This window comes from Ursus arctos, chromosome X, assembly GCF_023065955.2.
Source record: "Ursus arctos isolate Adak ecotype North America chromosome X, UrsArc2.0, whole genome shotgun sequence".
Lineage (NCBI taxonomy): Eukaryota > Metazoa > Chordata > Mammalia > Carnivora > Ursidae > Ursus > Ursus arctos.
In genome coordinates this window covers 79,023,022-79,042,301 of record NC_079873.1, presented here as the reverse complement: position 1 = coordinate 79,042,301, position 19,280 = coordinate 79,023,022, and the positions used below count along the sequence as shown (strand labels likewise).

Genomic DNA, 19,280 nt, shown 5'->3' with positions numbered 1-19,280 from the left:
CAATAGAGTTACTCAGCCCCTTGCAGTGACCTGCTGATTATACTGTGCCCAAATCTGCCTTCCTGTAACTTCTAGCCAACACTCCTAGGACTGTATGCTGGAGACTCACACAGCATATTTAATACCTGTTCCAGTATTTGAAGTCAGCTGTTGCATGCCTGCTCCTGTACCTCTGTCTTTTCTTCATGACAATTCTCAGATCCTTTGGACCTAAGTTTCATGTATGGGGAACCATACTGTTTGCTGATGTGCTCAAATTTGCTCATTATCAGATCTCTTTGGATCCTGATTCTGTCATCCAACACATTTGCTCTCTTTTCAGTATTGCCACTTGCAAATTTGAGAAAGATGTTGTAAATCCATGATAGATTCAGCAACCTCTGCATTTGTGCACTAATCCACTAAGTCCCATTTCAAAGAGTCTAAAGGAAGCATGAATATTGTCAGGTGAGCTGGGGTAGACAATAATTTCCATTTTTCAGTTTCATCTGGTAACCATTCTTTACATTAATGTATTGATTCCACTCTGGACAGTGTAAGTGCTAAACTGAGTGGGAGCAGATGAGAAGTACATGGCAAGAGATGAAAGACTTGTAGTTGCTAAGTGAATACTCATATAGATACAAGATGAGAAAAACATTTGCCCATCTAGAGTAGTTTTACCCTGGATTTTTAAATATATAATATGGGGGTACTCTTCTAGTCACTAGATTCACTTTTTTCTAATAAGCCCACTATAAGCATTGAAATCTAGGGTCCTGAATCAATTTATTGCAAATCTGGAGGAGTGATGTCATCAAGATGGTGACATAGTTCATTCCTGACTTCAGTTTCCCTCACAAGAAGACCAACTAACAACTATCCATAGGCAAGACACCATTGTGAAAATCCCAGGACTTGGGGCTGAGGCTGAGGCCTCACCGGGATCATAGAGACCAAGGACTATATTAAAAAGGTAAGAAGAGCAGTGACACCATGATTGCATTGCCCCTCCCCCAGGATGGTTAAGCGCTGCACTTAGAAGTACCCCCTCGGCTTACGGTTTCTCCACTGGGAAGACGAGAGCTTCCCTAGTGTTGTCGGGACACTTCCTAGGAGGCCCACTTGGGTCTCACTTCACAGGGATCACTGGGGAAATCTTCAGGTCTTGACCACCAGACAACAGATAGAGACAGAAGGGGGAGCAGGACTTACAACAGCTAGTGCTCAGATCTAGGCAGACAACATTCCTGTTTGCAGTGGTGCCTGAACAGAGATCTTAGCAGTTAGTTTTGCCTGTGTGCAAAAGCTGAACTGGTGGCCATATCTGGCCAAGGAACTTGGTTGGCAGTTTTGCCTAATTTCGGTCTCTGGCCAATGAGCCATATGTGCTGTTGAGCCCCTTCTATGGCTTTTCCTGGGTAGGAAAGCAAATTCACAGGCCCAGACAGCAAATTCACAGATCCACCCAACCACTGAGTATATCCTCTAGTCCCATAGAGAAGGACACCTGGACAGAGAACCTGGACAGCAGTGGAGCCAATCCCACAGCCCTGCTTAGGCAGGGAGTCAAGCTGGCAACCTCACCCAATTGTCAAATATAAATTGTTAAATTAAATATAGCCTTTGGACTCACATAACCAAGGAGTGTGAACAGTGACCCTGGGTGGTTTTGGATCACAGCTTTTGGTACTGCCTAGCTACAGAGCCATGTCTACAGCCCTGTCCTGCAGCAGAATCCAGCCTATGGCCCTGCCTGATTGTTGAACACAGCCTATAGCCTTGAACAGGCAGCAAGCCCAGCCAGCAACCTTGCTCAACAGTGGAGCACAGCCAGAAGTTCTGTCTAACCATGAAGACCTGCCTGTGGCTATTCCTACGCATAGTTCAGCCAGTGACACCATCTGGCTGGAGAGCATGACTGGATAAACAGACCTCACCTGACCGGGAATGATTGTGGAATCTAGTCTGCAGTCCTTCCCAATTGCAGAGTCCAACCCCATGGCACCACCCTGTCAGGCAGCACAGCCTGTGAGTTCACCTAAACAGAGGTAATTTCAGAGCCCAGCTAGTGGCCCCGTGTAGCTGCAGAACATAGCCAGAAGCCCCATCTTACCAGGAAGCCTGTCCAGTGGAATTACTTATATGTGGAACCCAGCCAGTGTCATCCTCCTGGCCTCAGAGCATGGGCCGTGGCCTCACCCAATGAGAGACCCTGATAGCAAAGCCCTCCTGCTTATGGATGCTGTTGTTTGTAATCCCTCCCATGAGCTTCCCTGGTGTAATTTTAAACCACTTCCCATACACTGGGGCAGGGAGAGACTGAAGAAAAAGGCAGGCCACTCCGGGTTAGTAGGTGGGAGTTTTAATAAGCAAAGGGAACTTACATATGGAGTTTGCCCTGGGTGTCAGTAAGAAATGGATCTCTACACCTGCCAGCCAAATCTTAAAAGTTTGTAAAGAAGCCCTAACTAGGTTCAGGCACATATATCATGTGGGTATTCTCAACATCACATCACAATCTCAAGATATGTCTTTGGAGTGGACTCTGAGAGTGGGAAAGATAAGTAGAACCCACAGTCCAAAGACAGGGGAGGAGGTGAGTTGCCTCCGAATGCCTGGGTCTGGCTTATGGGTCAATTGGTTGTTATATCTTTTTTATGACATTCTCCAACTGATACTACCAGCTGACCCATCCAGTACCCCAAGCTGAGCTGACTGGTGAAGGTCTTTTCCTGGCAAAGTGAACCCGTAAAGTCTGGAAGAGGAGATAGTTTACCCAATTGTGCAGATACGAATGTAACAAATTAAGAATCACAGAGAATTGTGTATCTGTACTACCACGAAAAGAAACTAATAACAATTCAATAACTCACCCTAAAGAAACAGAACTATGAATCGTCTGAAAAGAATTCAGAATAATCGTTTTAAAAAAGTTTAGTGACCTACAAGAACACACACACAGACAAAATAACATAAGAAAAACAATGCATTGGGATGCATGGGTGGCTCAGTTAAGCGTCTGCCTCCTGAATGTGGCACAGGTCATGATCTCAGGGTCATGAGATTGAGTCCCTTGTTGGGTTCCATGCTGAGCCAAATGGACCTAAAAGACATATATAGAACATTCCATTCAACAGCTGCAGAATACACATTCTTCTCAAGTGCACATGGAATATTTTCTAGATTAGATCATATGTTAGGTCACAAAACAAGTCTCAACAAATTCAAAAAGAAAGAAATTATGTAACTTTTGCAATCACAATGGCATGAAACTAGAAATCTAGAACAGAAGTAAACCTGTAGAATTCACAAATACATGGAAATTAAACTTTACATTACTGAACAACCAATGGATCAAAAAAATTAAAAAATAAAAAACTGTTTTAAGACAAATGAAAATGGAAACACAACATACCAAAGCATACAGGATACAGCCGAAGCAGTTCTAAGAGGAAAGTTGATAAAGATAAAGGCATACATCAAGAAGAAAGAATAGTCTCAAATAAACAACCTAACTTTGCATCTCAAGGGACTAGCACATTAAAAGGATCATACACCATGATCAAGGGGATTCATTCCTGGGATGTAAGGATGGTTCATCATATGCAAATCAATAATCTAATGAATCACATCAATAGAATGAAAGATAAAAATAACATAATCATTGCAATAGATGCACAAGAAAGCATCAGACAAAATTCAACATCTATTCATGATAAAATCTCTCAGCAAATTGGGTATAGAGAAAGTACTTCATAATAAAGGCCATTTGTGACAAGCCCACAAAGCATTATATTCAATGGTGAAAGTTTGAAAGATTTTCCTCTATGGTCAAGAATAAGACAAGGCATCCACTCTCACCACTTCTATTCAACATAGAACAAGAAGTCCTAACCAGAGAAGTCAGGCAAGAAAAAGAAAGACATCCAAATTGGAAAGAAAGTAGTAAAGCTGTCCCTGTTTACAAATGACATGATCTTCTACATAGAAACCCCTAAAAAATCCACCAAAAAACCTGTTAAAACTGATCAACAAATTCAGTAGTTTTAGGATACAAAATCAACATGGAAAAGTGAGTTATGTTTCTACACACTAACAGTAAAATACCTGAAAAATAAACAAAATAATCCCATTTACAATAGCATCAAAAACAATAAAATACTTAAGAATGAATTTAACCAAGACAGTGAAAGATTCATACATTTAATACTTTAGTACATTGATGAAAGAAATTGAAGATACAAATAAATAGAAAGATATCCTATGTTCATGGATTGTATGCATTATTATTCTTAAAATGCCCATACTACCTAAAGCCATCTACAGATTCAATTCATTTTGTGTCAATATTCCAATACCATTTTTCATAGAAATAGAAAAAAAGTCCTAAAATTTGTATGGAACCATAAAAGACCCCAAATAGCCAAAGCAATCCTGAGAAAGAAGAACAAATCTGGAAACATCACACTTCCTGATTTCAAACTATATTACAAAGCTATGTAATCCAAACAGTTAGTATTGACATAAATATAGACACATAGACCAGTGGAACAGAATGATATCCAAGAAATAAATCTACGTATATGTCAACTAATATTTGACAAGGGAACCAAGAATACTAAACAGGGAATAGTCTCTTCAATAAATAGTGTTGGGAAATTTTATAATTCCAGGTAAATGAGTAAAATTTTACCCATATCATATACTACTCACAGATATAACTTGAAATGAATTAAACCTTAAATGTAAAATCTGAAACCATAAAACTGCTAGAATTAAAATATAAGAAAAAGCTTCTTTTTATTGGCCTTGGCAATAATTTCATGGATATGCTCCCAAGGCACAAGCAGTAAAAGCAAAACTGAACAAGGACACATCAAACTAAAAAACTTCTGGACAACAAAAGAAATAATCAATAAAATGAAATGAATCTACAAAATTGGAAAAAAGTATGTGCAAAGTACATATCTGATAAGGGGTTAATATCCAAAATATATAGAGAGCTCATACAACTCAATAGCATAAAAGCAAATAATCTGATTAAAAATGGGCAAAAGGGGGCGCCTGGGTGGCTCAGTCATGAAACGTCTGCCTTTGGCTCAGGGCATGATCCCGGCGATCTGGGATCGAGCCCCACATTGGGCTCCTCTGCTGGAAGCCGGCTTCTTCCTCTCCCACTCCCCCTGCTTGTGTTCCCTCTCTCGCTGGCTGTCTCTCTCTCTGTCAAATAAATAAATAAAATCTTTAAAAAATAAAAATAAAAAATAAAAACGGGCAAAGGAGCTGAATTGACATTTTTCCAAAGAAGATATTTGAATGGTTAAAAAGTACATAAAAAAGTGAACATCACCAATTATTAGGGAAATGCAATCACCTCACTCCTGTTAAAATGGCTATTATCAAAAAGAGTCCCACTTGGAGGTGGGAAAAAAAGTTAAAAATAATAAACTCTATTTAGTGAGTCATAGAAGGGAAGATGTATATTGCACATGCTTCAACCATCACAGGTTTCTATATAGTAGGTTTTGAATTCAGGTGTATTTTCACAAAGGTTGGACCTGAATTGTAAGAGGACAAGCAGTTAGTAAACAGAAATAGTGGAGGCAGGAATTGATGTGGGAGAGAATAGAAAGGAGCTGCTTTATTTATTATTTATTTATTTATTTATTTATTTATATTATTATTATTTTTACCACACGAATAAAAAATGTGAATATTTCTTCCTTTCATCTCTTGCTTTCATGGGGCTGGGGGATGATATAGTTCTGTCTTCTGAATCAAGTGCTGAGCTTTTCCACCGGCTTCAGAGCCCCATGTTTCCCAGTCTAAAGTTGGTTTTCTTAGAAGACAGCTGCCCATTGATGTAAATGGTTTTTCTTGACTCTTGGCTGTTCCAGTGACTAGAACCTAATTCACTCTAATTCAGTAGTCATCTTGTTGCACACATGACAGTTTAAGTTTAGTTTACTCTGATCCTAGAGACAGCATTGGAGCAACAATTGGAACCCAGAGTCTCTTGCCCTCAGCCTCAGCTCAGACTGTATCTGTGCATAGTACATTTGACAGATTGCAGCTCAGCTCTTCTACTTCTGTAGTTAACCTTTGTAATCGATAGCTACTGCCACAGGATAAATGGTTGTCTCCTCATCCACATCCTATGCAAAGGTAGCTGAATTACTCAGATGGTGGTTTTATACATTTATCCCATTAGTGTACACAGAGAGACATGGCCTTAGCTACCAAGAATATAAAAGGGCAAAATGTCTTACAGAAATAATATATGCTGGAAAAATATGCTGGAAGTCAATCAAGAGAGAAAAGTCAGTCAAACAATTTCATTCCTGCTCCACCTTTGCAAAAGATCAAAAATCTCAATTAGTGTCATGACTTAAAATCCTTATGAAATGGCACAGGTACATGAGTTTTATAAATATCTTAAAATTTAATTAATGCACATTCATACCTAAAAAGAATATCTTGCTGCTGGACTCTTTTTCTTTTAATTCAATTAGCCAAAATATAGTACATCAGTAGTTTCAGATGTAATGTTCAATAACTCATCAGTTGAGAATAACGCCCAGTGCTCACCACATCACATGCCCTCCTTAAAGCCCATCACCCAATTACCCCATCCTCCCACCCAGCTCCCCTCCAGCAATTCTCAGTTAATTTTCCTACAGTTGAGTCTCTCATGGTTTTTCTCCCTCTGATTTCCTCTCATTCAGTTTTCCCTCCCTTCCCCAATGATCCTATGTGCTGTTTCTTACATTCCATACATGAGTGAAGCCATATGTTAATTGTCTTTCTCTGATTGACTTATTTCACTCAGCATAATACCCTCCAATTCCATCCATGTCATTGTAAATGGTAAGTATTCGTCCATTCTGATGGCTGAGTAATATTCCATTGTACATATATATACCACATCTTATTTATCCATTCATCTGTCAATGGACATCTCAGCTCTTCCCACAGTTTGGCTATTGTGGACATTGATGCTATGAACATTGGGGTGCAGGTGCCCCTTCAGATCAGTACATTTGTATATTTGGAGTAAATACTTAGTAGTGCAATTGCTGGATCATAGGGTAGCTCTATTGTTAACTTCTTGAGGAACCTCCATACTGTTTTCCAGAGTGGCTGTACCAGCTTGCATTCCCACCAACAGTGTTAGAGGGTTCCTCTTTCTCCGCATCCTCCCCAACATGTGTTGTTTCCTGAGTTTTTAATTTTAGCTATTCTGACTGGTGTGACGTGGTATCTCATTGTGGTTTTGATTTGTATTTCCCTGATGGCTAGTGATGTGGAGCATTTTTTCATGTGTCTGTTGGCCATTTGTATGTCTTCTTTGGAGAAATGTCTGTTCATTTCTTCTGCCCATTTCTTGACTGGATTATTTGCTTTATGAGTGTTGAGTTTGAGAAGTTCTTTATAGGTCTTGGATAGTAGCCCTCTTTCTGGTATGTCATTTGCAAATATCTTCTACCATTCCATAGGTTGACTTTTAATTTTGTTGACTGTTTCCTTTGCTGTGCAGAAGCTTTTAATCTGGATGAAGTCCCAATAGTTCATTTTTGCTTTTGTTTCCCTTGCTTTTGGAGATGTGTCTAGCAAGAAGGTGCTGCAGCCGAGGTCACAGAAGTTGCTGCCTGTGTTCTCTTGTAGAATTTTGATATATTCCTGTCTCACATTTAGGTCTTTCATCCATTTTGAGTCTATTTTTGTATATGGTGTAAGAAAATGGTCCAGTTTCATTATTGTACATATGGCTGTCCAATTTTCCCAACACCATTTGTTGAAGAGACTCTCTTTTTTCCATCGGATATTCTTTCTTGATTTGTCGAAGAATAGTTGTCCATAAAGTTGAGTGTCCATTTCTGGGTTCTCTATTCTGTTCCATTGATCTATGTGTATGTTTTTGTGCCAGTACCATACTGTCTTGATGATTACAGCTTTATAACAGAGCTTGAAGTCTGGCATTGTGATGCCACCGGTGTTGGTTTTCTTTTTCAACATTCCTCTGGATATTTGGGGTCTTTTCTGGTTCCAAAAAAATTTTAGGATTATTTGTTCCAGCTCTGTGAAGAATGTTGATGGTATTTTGATAGGGATTGCATTGAATGTGTAGATTGCTCTGGGTAACATAGATATTTTAACAATATTTATTCTTCCAACTCATGAGCATTGAACATTTTTCCATTTTTTTCTGACTTTTCAATTTCCTTCATAAGTGTTCAATAGTTTTTAGAGTACAGATCCTTTACCTCTTTGGTTAGGTTTATTCCTAGGTATCTTATGGGTTTTGGTACAATTGTAAATGGGATCGATTCCTTAATTTCTCTTTCTTCTGTCTCATTGTTGGTGTATAGAAATGCAACTGATTTCTGTGCATTGATTTTGTATCCTGCCACATTGCTGAATTGCTGTATGAGTTCTAGCAATTTTGGGGTGGAGGCTTTTGGGTTTTCCACGTGGAGTATCATGTCATCTGCAAAGAGTGAGAGTTTGACTTCTTCTTTGCCAATTTCAGTGACTTATTTCTTTTTGTTGTCTGATTGCTGAGTCTAGGACTTCCAGTATATGTTGAAGAACAGTGGTGAGTGTGGGCATCCCTGTCATGTGCCTGATCTTAGGGGAAAAGGTGTCAGTTTTTCCCCACTGAGAACGGTATTCTCTGGACTTTCCTCAGATGCCTTTTATGATATTGAGATATGTTCCCTCTATCCTTACACCGTGGAGAGTTTTAATCAAGAAAGGATGCTATACTTTGTCAAATGCTTTTTCTGCATCAATTGAGAGGATCTTATGGTTCTTGTCCTTTCCTTTATTAATGTGATATATCACACTGATTGATTTGGGAATGTTGAACCACCCTTGCAGGCCGGGAATACTTGGTCATAGTGAATAATACTTTTTATGTGCTTTTGGATCTTATTGGCTAGCATCTTGGTAAGAATTTTGGCATCCATGTTCATCGGGGATATTGGTCTGTAATTCTTTTTGGTGGGGTCTTTGTCTGGTTTTGAGGTCAAGGTAATGATGGCCTCATAGAAAGAGTTTGGAAGTTTTCTTTCCATTTCTGTTTTTTTGAAACAGCTTCAGAAAAATAGGTATTAGTTCTTCTTTAAATGTTTGGTAGAATTGCCCCCTCAGAAGCCATCCAGCCCTGGACTCTTGTTTACTTTTGTTCTTTCCTTCCCACTCAAAGATTTCCCTTTAATATTTCTTGCAGGGCTTGTTTAGTAGTCACAAACTCCTTTAGTTTCCATTTGTCCTGGAAGCTTTTTATATCTCCTTTCATTCTGAATGACAGCCTTGCTGGGTCAAGCATTCTTGGCTGCATGTTTTTCTCATTTACTTCCCTGACTATATCATGCCAGCCCTTTCTCACCTGCCAGGTCTGTGGATAGGTCTGCTCCCAGTCTAATGTTTCTACCATTGTGTGTTAAGGAGTTCTTGTCTCAAGCTGCTTTCAGTATTTTCTCTTTATCTCTGAAATTTGCAAGCTTCACTATTATATGTCAGGGTGTTGATCTATTTTTATTGATTTTGAGGGGGGTTCTCTCTACCTCCTGGCCTTGAATGCCTATTTCCTTCCCCAGATTCGGGAAGTGCTCAGCTATGATTTGCTCAAATATACCTTCTGTCCCTCTCTCTCTTTCTTCTTCCTCTGGAACCCCAATAATTCTAATATTGTTTCACTTTATGGTATCACTGATTTCTCAGAGCCTCCCCTCATGGTCCCTTAGTTGTTTTTGTCTCTTTTCCTCAGCTTCCTTCCTTTCCATCATCTTGCCTTCTGTGTCACTTACTCTCTCTTCTGCCTCATTTACCCTAGTTGTTAGAGCATCTAATTTAGACTGCATCTCAATTAGAACATTTTAATTTCGGCCTGATTAGATTTCTTCACTAAGAGATTCTCTAGTGTCTTTCATGCTTTTTTCAAGCCCAGCTGGTAATTTTATATTCATTATCCTGAATTCCAGCTCTGACATTTTACTTATGTCCATATCAATTAGATCTGTGGCAGAGAGTATTACCTCTGGTTCTTTCCTTTGTTGTGAATTCCTCCTTCTAGTCATTTTTCCCAGAGAAGAATGGATGAACCAGAGAGCAAAATCAAAAATATCAACCACGACCCAAGCAAAATACACACTAGACAAATGTGAAGAGGTCAGAAACCAAAAAAGAAAAGAAGAAGAAAAAAAGAGGGGAGGTTATTCCCCTGATGTTCCAGCTGGTCTTCGGGGGGATGGGCCTGCTGCATTGATCTTCAGGTGTCTTTGCCTGGGTGGAATTGCACCACCCCTTGCCCGGGGGCCGGGCTCAGTGTAAGCTGCTTTGGGTTGTTCTATGTGGCTTTTGTTCCCTGCCACTTTAGAGGATGAAAATAAAAATGGGCGCGCCCCAATCTCCAGCCCTGGAGCTGAAAGATCATGGCCCCCTCTCTTCAGTAAACCCTCAGGGAAAAGCAGTCTTCACTTTTGTGTGCACCAAACTCTGCAGACTCCTGTGGTGTGCACTGGCACCAACCTTGTCTGGAGAGGGAGGAGGGTCGCTGCAGGCGTGCTGCTTACAGAGCTCCTGCATGGAGAGCAGTCGCCAGTTTGTGTGCACACCCCCACTGCTCCTGGGGCAAGGTGGAGGGTCGCCACATTTCTGCCCTTTGCAGGGCCCTCGCATGGAGGGTGGTGGCCCCATAGTGCCGAGGTTGAGGTTTATGGCAAACCGAGCTGAGAGCCCACTCCCGGGCTTGCTGACCAGAGCGGGTTTCCCCATTCCAATACTTGGGAACTCTGCCAGCTCAGGCACCCCCCTTCTTTCTATGACCCTGGGGATCCTGAGACCACTTTGTCCCACCTAAGATTCTGCCCTGGCTCACCACCTGAGCACCTTTTAGGCAGGGGTGTCTCTCACTGGAGCAGAGTTACAAAAGTCCTGATTTTTTGCTCTAGGGCTGTATCACTTCCTGAAAGCTTGCTTACTGAGGCTCCTTTCACCCCACCATTTATCTTCTAATATAACCCCTTAAATTCACTTCTCTGCACCTCCCACCTTTCAAAAAGTGGTCGTTTTTTCTATTTGTGAAATTCCAGCAACTCTTTTCTTGCATCTCAGGTTGACTTCATAGGTGTTCGGAATGATTTGATTGGTATCTAGCTAAATTCAAGGTACCATATGAAACGAGGTCCCCTACTCTTCTGTCATCTTGCCTCCCTCCTGCCCTTGGACTCTTAAACACTTTGAAATATATTTGATTATTGGCTTTCCAACTTCACATATGTATAATCTTAGGCAAATGATGATCTTTTGTGTTTCAGTTTCTTCCTCCATAAAAATGAAGATAATAATACTATTTACTTTGCAGGAATGTCATGAAAGATAATTGACATTATTTCCTAAAATGTGTATAGTAGAGTGCCTGACATCGTTATCTTTTAGTCAATGGTGACTCTTATTAGTTTAGCAATGCCTTGTTTGAACAACACCAACTGAAACAGGAGTGTAATCTATAACGGTGTTAGGGAAAGGGAGTGTAATAAACTGGCAAGATTAGAGGTAGTGTAAGTTCTGGTTCATTATATTTTCTGTTTAATAGGTTTCACATGGAGCTCCAATGTTTAAGAAATTGTCCTTTTCAGTAATAATTATAATTAAGCCCTCAACTTTACTATTTTATTGAATATTTTGTTCTTCCCAGTAATATCAAATGGCAAGGAAACATCTCTAAATAGAGGCAGGAAAGAATGCTAACATAACTATTTGGTAACTAATTAGAGGCAAAAGCATTGATTGATGGGATCACCAGTTCCTCTGGTGTATAACTAGATATTCTACATGTGGGAACAACATTCAGGTTTCTGCAACAATGTTTAAATGTAGAGAACTAATGTGGGTCATCAAGTAATGGCTGTTTTATTCCAACATGAAATCTTTTTCCACTCTCTGCTTTCCATCCTTCCCCCCCACAGTATATTGGATGCAGTTATGAAACATGGAATGGGTTTGCATATGCTTGAGACAGCTATTGAAATAAAGAATTGAGCACAGGAAGTGTTGAACTTGTTAACTACTGCTTGAACAAACTTTTCCAGTGATTGCACAAGAATACACCTTTGCAGGGAGGTTGGCTTGAGGTTTTAGCTTTTATACCTCTGAGCTGCTCATAAAGCCTTTGAAGAAAAGATCAGGCTATGGAAAGGCTTGCTGTAAAGGTGGGATCACCTCAGACTGCCTGGGTATCCATTCATTGAAGACAACATCACCAGTCTAACAGAATATGACAGAGGCAGTGTTCAAGTGCTTGGGCTATGGACTCAGACCGACATAGATTTGAATCCATGATTTTCCATGTATTAGCAGTGTCATCTTTGGATAGGTTACTTAGTTTCTCTGTGTCTTCTCCTACCTCATCTAAAAATGAGGCTAAAAAGAGTCTATACCACAAAAGGTTATTGGGAGAATTCGGTTGAGTTAAGCAGACCATGGAGGAAACACGTGTTCCCATTCTCATGGGCTTAATACAGAGACAGGCAGCTTTTTAGAGAGATAGGAAAGAAAAATGCATTGCAGAGGAGGGGGCTTTATAGAACAGGTCTGGGAAAAGATTCATGCAGACCAGTAATGCAATGAAGCCCCCAAGCAATATGTAGAGCTAGTTACATCTCTACATTAATTTGGTACTGTAGGCAGCAACCTGTTCAAAGTGCCTTTAGTAGAAGCCACAGGAAGCTTCTAGCAGTCTGATTATTCCTTGTCTTCTAATTGGTTCATGCCAGATAGGAAGACTACCCAATTACATTTAACGTGGTATGGTTTATTGGCCCGCTTTGTTGCATTGCATTTTATCTAGTTAGATATTGAGTTTACTCAATACTTCATTTGAATGCAAGGCCTATAGTGAAAATGCCTTTAAAAGCTTGAAGGAGTAGAAGAAAAATACATGCCACTGAGACAGGTGCATCCTGAGATCAGTATTTTATAAAAGGCCAGGTATATAATGATATAATGGTATCTTTCAGTGCATCTCAGAAAAGTCTCCCCAGTTGGCTCATTACAAAGGCTTTTGACTGTCATCTTCAAAGCTGTCCAGGGTCCAAACAGCTGAAGTACAGGGAGCTGGCCAACCACATTGTATCTGAGTGCAAAAAGTCCACCACCAAGAACAGCAGCTGCAAGTGAGCTGTATTCAGAAGGATCTGATCATCAGAAACTAAAGCTATTTTTGGAGTCACCTAAGTTTTCATAATAAGAACTGTAGCCCAGTAGAGGTTTTTTTTAAGATTATTTATTTATTTATTTGACAGGGAGATAGCCAGCAAGAGAGGGAACACAGCAGGGGAGTGGGAGAGGAAGAAGCAGGCTCCCAGTGGAGGAGCCTGATGTGGGACTTGATCCCGGAACGCCATGATCATGCCCTGAGCCTAAGGCAGACGCTTAACGATTGCACTAGCCAGGCGCCCCAGAGATTTTTTTTTTTAAGAGATTTTATTTATTTATTTGGCAGAGAGAGAGAGCAGCAGCAGGCAGAGGGAAAGGGAGAAGCAGGTTCCCCGCTGAGCAGAGAGCCTGAGGTGGGGCTCAATTCCGGGATCTGGGATCATGACCTGAACCGAAGGCGGACACTTAACTGACTGAGCCACTCAGGTGCCCCCCAGTAGAGTTTTATCTACCTCATTTTTTGAACTTGTGATGGCCTGCTGATTTTTAAAATATCTGTTTTTACATGAACTAAGTATTATCAACTTTAATGTATCTGTAGTGCAATTTGCTCAAAAGGAAATAGTGAGTTTGTTCCCTAATTGATTTGCTAAATAATAAGTTACTAAATGGTCAGTTCTGAGATCTTTCTAGGTTAGCTTTTCGAAGGATCTGAAAGGTGTAAATTATATAATAAATGTATTTACCTTTTTAATTTATTTTTATTTTTTAAAGAATTTTTATTTATTTGACAGAGACAGAGAAAGAGCATAAGCACAGGGAACAGCAGAGGCAGAGGGAGAAGCAGGCTCCCTACTGAGCAGGGATCGCGACATGGGGCTTGATCCCAGGACCCTAGGATCACAACCCGAGCGGAAGGCAGACACCTAATGACTGAGCCACCCAGGCGCCCCTGTATTTACCTTTTTTAATCTCATTCTCCACAAGGTGGGAATTTTCATAGATATATTATATATGATATGTCTAGGGATTTAGTGCAAAGCAGAATTAGGAATTTCTATTAGGACAGATATGAAAAAGATTTTTAAGTACATAAAAATTGCTCATTTCATCATATTTTTCATTTATCAATTTATGTTTACATGATATAATTGGTATTTATGGTACTATTTAAAAGAATTAACAAAAACATTTTTAAAATTTAGCTTTAACAATTAATAAAATAAATATTGGCAGATGTAACCCATATAAAGGCTCTTTTGTATTCCCTTTACTTTTTTTTTTTTAATGAATCCAGAAAAGAGCCAAGCTTTCCTCCAACCAGGTTTATTGAACACAATAAAATTCTATGTACAAAGTGACCTGGACCTGCTGCTTCAAAACATGATCCTTTCTTACTAATAATTTGATGAGTCAGTCCATTGAGTAACAAAAAGCAGCATACTCTAAAATTAATAGAAAAATGTCCAATGCACACTAAATAAATGGCTTAACTACTGGAACTTTAATAATTCTGCAAGATAATTAACATAGGCAGGATAAGTCCCCTATGATAGGCTGCTGGAGAACAGATATGAGATGTCAAAAGGCCATTTTGTGCACTGCCACTATGATATTGTCATGTTTCTGGATCATAATATTCCCATTATCTGATTCTAGACACACCCTAGGAATATCAGTGGGATCTGAGGTTAGCTTAGCAGATTGTTGGGCTAGAACAAATATCACTCCAGCATATTCATCGGACAGGGTCCCACAGCAGCCTAGATTAGATCCTTGGAATCTGTGCACAGGATTCCAACAATGGATGGATTCTTCATTGTGTCTTCCAAATGCTGCTCCAAGTTTGCCTCTATCCTGTCCACCATCCACCTGCCTCTCTCCTTACTTTTTAAATTTGTAATGCCACAAGGCCAAATAATGAGATAAAACTTTAGCAGACCACAATTCTTATTATGAAAATGTAGGCATTTCTGAAAAGAGCCTTTGATATTGAATATGAGGATCCTAGAAAAATAACTGATGGAAATGACTATTTAGTAAAGCAGCTAAATGAGATATTGTTGAAAAAATCCACTATTTTCCTTTGAAAAAATTGCACTACAAATATATTATGGTAAAATTGATAATACTTAGTTCATGATAAAAATGTTTTAAGAATGAGCAGAATGGCATAAATTTAAAAAAGGAAATAGATTAAACTTCAGCAGACTACAGTTCATTCATTACCCTTTGGCAGTCCCATGACACGATGAAGTGGGAGTTAAGTTGGGTTTAAATGAAGGAAGATGCAGCCTTCCCATGTCCCTGGGAGGAAGATTAGCAAGGAAATTTTAGGGTTAGACAACAGAGGGGATAATATTGGAAAGATATTCTCCTCAGACCTCTTGCCCCTCCTTCAATTCCCTTACTACCTCATGCCTTTTCTATGCTTCCAGCCTGGGGTTCACATTTTATTTCTACTCCAGATCCATGGTTATTAATGGCTAATATTTTATGATGAAAAGCAAAAATGTTTTCAGTTTAAAAGTGTTATTTCTAGACTTTCTTTCACTGAGTCAAGGGACTGGGATGGAGAGGCCTCTCCTGGACAGAGTGGCTACAGTAAAGAAGGGTGTATACTGGGCTTGTGAAAGGTGGCCAGCCAGCTGAAAGGATGAATAGTCATTTCTGTCTGATTAGGTAGGGCTTGTGCAGGAATAGTTTCCTGAGGAGCCAATGCTGCCAAGAGGGCAGAGTCCTTAAAATAGTTTCATCATTCTCCCCTCTGTCACCTTCTGATCTCTGCTGAAACTTAGCCCCACCGTACCATAATTTTCTACTTGGGTTCCTCAACTTTGAATGAGAGAGCAATTTCCTCCCTCTGGGCTTCAGTTTTCTCACCTGTAAAATGAGGAACTTCCAAGATGTCTCCTGGTTCTCAGATTCTGGAAATCTCCATCTCAGTCATGCCAGTTTCTCCCCCAAGCTACCAGTGGTCAAAGTTGGCCTAGAAACTGGCTAAGTGGGTGGTAACCTCTGAAGTGGGCTTTGAACACTTGGGGAAAGCATTGTCCCCTCATACCTCAAATACCTTTCATGTTATCTTGGAATCTGAAGTTTCACCATTAGTGATGTTTCTTTGGGACCTAAAGAGTCTTCTATTTTTCTCAGGAGTCATTTGCAATAATATGCAGGGTGTGATTGAAAACACCTTTAGCAATGAATTATAACGATCCTTTACTTTTACGTTTCTCTTTGAAATATTCAAATGGTTTTCAGATGTGCTGCTCTATATCATTTGGGGTGTGTGTAGCACAACTATGGAATTTGTTTATGGTTGATAGATAAGACCCTGGAGCATGTGACAAAAGGTAAGAATCTGGGCCCAGGTGATCTCACAGGACCTACTTGCATTTTAAAAAAAGGAACCTCCTGGGGTTAAGAATAATTAGGAGGAAACACCTCCATGGTGTCAGCAATTTTGAGCCCTGGGATACCAAACTGGGGAAGAAATTTGGGGTGGGTGAAAATGAGAATGCCGCTCTCCCCCCCCCTTTTTTTTTACATGAGAAATAGTTTTATTTTTTAAATTAATTTATTTACTTTTTAAAATTCAAGTACAATTAACATGTGGTCTTATATTAGTTTCAGGTGTATAATATAATGGTTCAAAAATTCTATGCATTACTCAGCACTCATCACAATAAGTGTATTCTTAATCTCCTTCACCTATTTCATCCATTCCCCCACCTACCTCTCCCCTGGCAACCACATTTGTTCTCTGTATTTAAAAGTGTGGTTTTATGTTTGTTTGTTTTTCTTTGTTCATTTCTTTTGGTTCTTAAATTCCACAAAAGAGTGAAATCCTATATTTGTGTTTCTCTGACTTATTTCAATTAGCTCTAGCTCCATCCATGTCATTGCAAATGGCAAGATTGCATTCTTTTTATGGCTGAGTAATATTCCATATATCACATCTTCTTTATCTATTCATCAGTCAATGGACACTGGGATGCTTCCATATTTGAGCTATTGTAAATAATGCGGGTATAAACATAGGGGTGGATGTATCCCTTTGAATTAGTGTTCTTGTATTCTTTGGATGAATGCATAATAGTGCAATTGCTGGATTGCAGGGTAGTTCTATTTTTAAATTTTAAATATACCATGTTGATTGTGCAGCCCAGGAATAAATCCCACTTGATCATGGTGAATAATCCTTTTAATGTACTGTTGGATTCTATTAGGTAAAATCTTGTGAATTTTTGCCTCCGTATTCATCAGGGATGTTGGTCTATAATTCTCCTTTTTAGTAAGGTCTTCATCTGGTTTGGGAATCAACATAATGCTGACCTCATAGAATGAGTTTGGAAATTTTCCTTCCATTTCTATTTTTTGAAACAGCTTCAGAATAGGTATTAGTTCTTTAAAGGTTTGGTAGAATTCCCCTGAAAACCCATCTAGCTCTGGACTATTTGTTGTGAGATTTTTGATTACTGATTCAATTTCTTTTTTTTTTTTCAGTTAGCATATTGTGTGCTCTGATTTATTTATGGAAAAATTTCTTAAAAATAGGAATAAAACATCTTAGAGATATTTAATTTCCATCAAAAAGAAAATACTATTTTTAAATACTTTGAAAAGTAACTAAGAAAATCTATTTCCATAAAACTAAAAGAAGATTACTAATCGCAAACAATTCTAATTTACCTTTTTTAAATTTTAATTCCAGTATAGTTAACATACAATGATTTTTTTATTTATAATAATTTTTTATTATGTTATGTTAGTCACCATACAGTATATCTTTAGTTTTTGATGTAATGTTCCATGATTCATTATTTGCATATAACACCCAGTGCACCATGCAATATGTGCCCTCCTTAATACCCATCACCAGCCTATCTGAATCTCCCAACCCCCTCCCCTCTGAAGCCCTCAGTTTGTTTCCCAGAGTCCAGTCTCTCATGGCTCATTCCCCCTTCTGTTTACCCCCCTTCATTCTTCCCTTTCTTCTCATACCGATCTTCCTATTTCCTATGTTCCATAAATGAGTGAAACCATATGATAATTGTATTTCTCTGCTTGACTTATTTCACTTAGCATCATCTCCTCCAGTCCCGTCCATGTTGCTGCAAATGTTGGGTAATCGTTCTTTCTGATGGCTGAGTAATATTCCATTGTATATATGGACCACATCTTCTCAATCCAGTCATCTGTTGAAGGGCATCTCGGCTCCTTCCACAATTTAGCTATTGTGGACAATGCTGCTATGAACATTGGGGTGCATATGGCCCTTCCCTTCACTGTCTGTATCTTTGGGGTAAATACCCAGTAGTGCAATTGCTGGATCATAGGGTAGCTCAATTTTTAACTTTTTAGGGGATCTTCACACTGTTTTCCAAAGTGGCTGTACCAATGTGCATTCCCACCAACAGTGTATGAGGGATCCCCTTTCTCCACATCCTCTCCAACATTTGTTGTTTCCTGCCTTCTCAATTTTTGCCATTCTAACTGGCGTAAGGTGGTATCTCAATGTGATTTTGATTTGAATTTCCCTGATGGCTAATGATTTTGAACATTTTTTCATGAGTCTGTTAGCCATTTGTATGTCTTCCTTGGAAAAGTGTCTGTTCATATCTTCTGCCCATTTTCTGATTTGTTTATTTGTTTCTTACATATTGAGTTTGAGAAGTTCTTTGTAGGTCTTGGATACCAATCTTTTATCTGTAAGTGTCACTTGCAAATATCTTCTCCCATTCCGTGGGCTGCCTCTTAGTTTTTTGACTGTTTCCTTGGCTGTGCAGAAGCTTTTTATTTTGATGAAGTCCCACAAGCTCATGTTTTCCTTTGTTTCTCTTGCCTTTGGAGGTGTGTCATGAAAAAAGTTGCTGTGGCCGATGTCAAAGAGGTTGCAGCCTATGTTCTCCTCTAGGCTTTTGATGGATTCCTGTCTCACATTGAGGTCTTTCATCCATTTGGAATTCATCTTTGTGTATGGTGTGAGAGAGTGGTCAAGTTTCATTCTTTTGCATATAGCTGTCCAATTTTCCCAGCACCATTTTATTGAAGACACTGTCTTTTTTCCACTGGATGTTTTTTCCTGCTTTGTCAAAGATTAGTTGCCCAAAGAGCCGAGGGTCCATTTCTGGGTT

The 19,280-nt window shown here is 39.3% G+C and overlaps 1 pseudogene; it reads right to left on the bottom strand.

Annotated features, from left to right (window-relative positions):
• Positions 1-14,724: 14,724 nt before the first annotated feature.
• LOC123000272 (ragulator complex protein LAMTOR5-like) lies at positions 14,725-15,011 on the bottom strand (annotated as a pseudogene).
• Positions 15,012-19,280: the final 4,269 nt, after the last annotated feature.